The following is a 4617-nucleotide window of genomic DNA, read 5'->3' as shown; positions in this document are numbered from 1 at the left end:
TTTTTCACACCAGTTGCTCAAATATATATATGTATAATGATAACTATTTTTAGTCCTTAGTCTTAAATGGGTTAATGACTTTAACATGTTTTAAAACCCTAAAATAATATGTTAATTGTTACCAGAGCCCTCTAACCATACTCTGGATGATACTACAGCATGTCTGCCTGCTGCAGTGCTCCTGACAAAGAGCTTCCCTGGCAAGACAGAGACAATTACGAAGTTTGTTCTAACTTGTCTGAACTTTGTGGATGAATGCAGCTGCACACCCATTGTGTCAGGATAAATGTAGTCTGTCAAACTAGAGCAAAGAAGTAGCAACTAGGGTCATTCTGTGCGAGTTTTGAGAAATATGTCCATGTAAAATGTGTAAGTGATTGGAAAATCTCAATTTCATAAATTTGAGAGCACCAGGCCTCAGACTGATTTTCTCCAGTAAGGCACTGAATGTTTGACACCCATGATCTGTATAGTCTGAAAATAAATCAGGGAAATATCTTTGTGTATGCTGAGATAGTCTGAACTTGTATCAGGTAACAGTTCTGTGAGTCAGTTTTTCAAGGCAGTCTACAGACTGAGGTGAGCTGCTTCTGTCATGGAACTCATATTTGAAGCTTTAGCCATCATCTAGTTAATGCATAATCTCTTCATAGTGCAATATAGTTGCTATAATTGCTATTAATAATGTACTCTGAATGTGTATATGAACTTATATGTTCAAAAACTTATTAAGCAAAAACTTAATAGGTAGACACCACTGGAATACAGAAAATCTGGGGGTTTTTTTACTTGGAATTTTTAAAAGTGTGTTAATCAGTGGTTAAGCCAATGTGTAAACCAGCAAGGGATATTAGTGACAGTAGCAATTCTTTTTGGAAGAAATGTCATATATATCAACCTGAACACAAAAATATCACTCTATCTCTCATAAAAATATGTGTGGAGTAATTCAGAACAGGCAGAATTTCAATCTGCTGAACCTGGTACAATATTGAATTAACTTTTCATCTGGGAATTACAGTTGGATATAGTGTTATTCATTATACTAGGCTGTCTCTAGCATTATTTCACATGCATTGCTTGGTATGTATAAGATGCTCTGTCTTTCCAGATGAGAAACACAATTCATTAGAGAATAAATAAGTGAAGGAAAGTGTATGAATCAGGAGTTATTGCCCTGAACCTTGTTTTAAACAGGGCAGTTTTCTAACAGTCAGATTAAATCAACACTATATTAAATAGGGAGGTCATTTGAACTGGCTGTATCATGTGACTAAACTAAAACCATATGAATGTTTTATGTCTTTCTCTATGTGTATGGAGGTAACAAAAAATAACATACACATAGATAAAGGAAAGTTATTAAACCTTCTCAGGTGTTTATTTCTCTGTATTGCTTGTCTGTGTTCTGTTTTATAAAGCTGACCAGAATATGAGAATCATTTGATGAGGAATGGCAAGGCCTTAGATTTGCTCTGTTCACTTTGTGAAGAAAAATATAAATGTTCTTTAGGACTGGATCCTAAAAACTAATCAGACTCTTTTTCTTTCTCTGTTAGAAAATCCTCTTGATATTTTAAAAGAATCTTTCATTGTGAAAGTGTCCCAAAACCAGGCTGAAATTTATGGTCAAAAGCATAAATATGATCCCACCTTCAACTCTCAGACTGAAGATTCAGGTTCAAAGAGATGGTACAGATATCCCACAGTGAAGACTCTCATTCCTGTGCAAATAATTATTAGCTCTTCTGTGGTGACACATTCTCTTATTACTAAGCAGAAATTTCCATTTTTTAAAGATTTTTTGGTAAAGTTGTCTTTAGATATCTTATGCAGCCTTTTCCTTATGAAAGGAAGAAATTTATCTCTTTAATTACTCATCTAAAAGTTCCTGACCAGCACTAAGAGAAGAGACAAAGACTAGTACCCTTTCCCTGAAACTAGTTAGGCTGCCAGAATTTCTCCACTGTTTTTCCAACAACTCTTCCACATTTCCTAAAGGATTCAATGTTGATCATTAAGAAACATCATCCTGAGATAGAGATGGCTGCTATAGTTGACTTATGCTTTTGTCCTCACTCATTGCTCTCCTGATCCTTTCTTCAGGGTTTGATATGTGGCTGTACTTTATAAGATAAAATGAGCTTGTGCATAAAATACAGGTGTTTAAGGAACACGACACAATTTTTTGTGTTTTCATAGAGATTTTTTATATTGATAACATTAGTAAAATCCTTTGACAGTGGAGTGGAGCAGAGCTGCATCATGATGTGAATCTGACTGTTCACTGCTAATTCCTTTTAAATTCACCTCAGCATAGCAACCAGTCATCTATGTAGTGCATTCAAGGGAGTTACAAACAGAGCAGTGAATTCAAGGAATGTATTATGGTCAGTTTATGAAAATCTTAAACTTTTACCAATATTTTCTTTTACTATTTTCTTCTACTGTCTTGAAATCTTAATCCTGGTGTCCTAGGCTTAGCAATAGAAAGTTTGGTGGTGTGCTTCTGCCCATGGATGGGGCAGAAGCTTGTCTTCAGATGGCAATAGAAAAAACCTGTGAGGCATTCCAGGTATGTAATTTATGAGACTTTTTAAACATAAGGCACATGTTTATATACACAGTATATATCTAGGACTCTTATGGGTTTCTGGTCTGGATAAACTTGTGCCCCAGACTAATCAGAGGTTCAGGGTCAAAAAAAAAGTGTAGTCACCTATTCCTGTGCTCTTGCAAAATAAGAACTTGCTGGTGACTAATCATTCCACACTTACTGATTTAGAGCAGCATAATGTGTGAATGTGTCCTGTCATGCTCCTTTAAAAAAATATTGTTATTTATTTCAATTGTGTGCTAGGTTTTTTTTATGATATCAGCAGTGGATCAAAAAATGCAACAATAAAATTTCACAGACTTTGTATTCATGATATATTTTTCTGGTCTTCATCTTGAGATATGCAGTGATTAAATACAAAATGCATGTGTGTGTGCATGTGTGTGTACATTTGTGTGTACATGTACACAAGTATTATGTGTTCTGTAAGCATCTTTCAATGTTAAAACTATAAGTTTTAGGAATAAAGTATTTATTAGTGTTCACTAAGAGTTCATAGCATGCTCCACATGAAAAATTAAAAGTAGCATAAACTACTAAACACCTTCTTTGGCAATGACACCCCCTGATAAGTGTTAATATTCACATTTGCTGTACTTTTCTTTTGGTTTCAGGTTCTTGCTTACATTGTACTCTGCTACACAGGGGGGTAAGGTTCATGGGAGCTGAGTACCAGTCACTCTCTCCCATAGCTAGGATTGTCTACTGCCAAAGCAGCTGCAGAAGTGTCTAAATCCTGCACAGACTGAGTAATGGCATGAGGTGGTAGGAAATGTAGACAAAGAGGCAATAATGCATGAGACTGACATCCTGCTAGTTCCACAACAGGGACTAGTACATCTGCTGATGAGCATTTCATTCTGAGCTTGCAGCTCTTGAGTGTGCAGGTGCCTTTTTACCACTCTTTATCAGGCTGCCACTCTACCTCTGGCTTGGAAATGCTTCCACTAATTGTTACATTTTATATTTCTTAATCTTATTTCATTCCACTCTCATGCAGACCATCAAGTCAGGTAGTGTGATCAGCCTTGAAATTTTGGGCAATAAAGTAAGAGAGGTTTATATTTTTCTTGGATGCAGGAAGGAATGAGTGCCACTCCTTGACACAAAGCCTTGCTCTGTAGACCTCTATATTTTTATTTCTTATTTCATTTTCTACAAGCAACAGGTAAAAGTCATGAAAGAGAACAACTCAATACTTTATAGGAGCGAGTATGTGCATGATGGTGGTATCCTAAAGAGTTTGCTATCAATATAAAGCCCCTTTTGTAGTTTTCAGGTTGACTAACTAACTGCAGACATAAATGGCTTGAAATTCCCTGAAACAAAAAGAAAGATGGCAGTTTGAGTTATGGGGAGTGGTCTCTGCACACTAAAATTTACAGAAGTCAGGTTACTTAATGGTTTATCATTGAATAGAGGAGTTTGGTAAGAATCTCGATAGATTTTCTTACCACTAGGTTCATTGAGAAGCTTGAATGACAAGCCTCCCTATAGGGGCTTAGTGATCCCATATTTTGTAGCAGAGAAAAAAAAATTAGAAAAATTCCAGTAAAATGCTAAACTGGGCAGATATCACAGATCCCCTCAAACCCCCAAGAGAAATGACCCATCAGCTACTCATTGAAGTAGAGAAGAAGGAAATTCAGGACTGATGTTTGAAGGTCCCACTACAAAGAAGTGTTGTAAGTGTATATTTACCATCCATTTATGTCATGTGATCCTGGATATAAGAAGTTAATAATAGATGAGCAAAGTCCCTCCCCAGATACCTGTCAATTAAAAAGAGAAAAAAAGTTGAGTGGGCTGAAAACAATGCCCAGGGATTAAACACTATGAATTTGAAAATGCTTGGCAGATCAGCAAAGTTGCAATCTCTGATTAATGCTTTCACAGCAGATGTATATATAGACAGTAGAGCATGTGTTTAGGCCATTTCTTAAATAAAGAATTTGGGAAAGAAAGCTAAACCACATAACTAGACATGTAATTCACATAAT

This window comes from Passer domesticus, chromosome 5, assembly GCF_036417665.1.
Source record: "Passer domesticus isolate bPasDom1 chromosome 5, bPasDom1.hap1, whole genome shotgun sequence".
Classification (NCBI taxonomy): Eukaryota; Metazoa; Chordata; class Aves; order Passeriformes; family Passeridae; genus Passer; species Passer domesticus.
The sequence above is the reverse complement of the archived record's forward strand: the minus strand, read 5'-3'. Positions refer to the sequence as shown.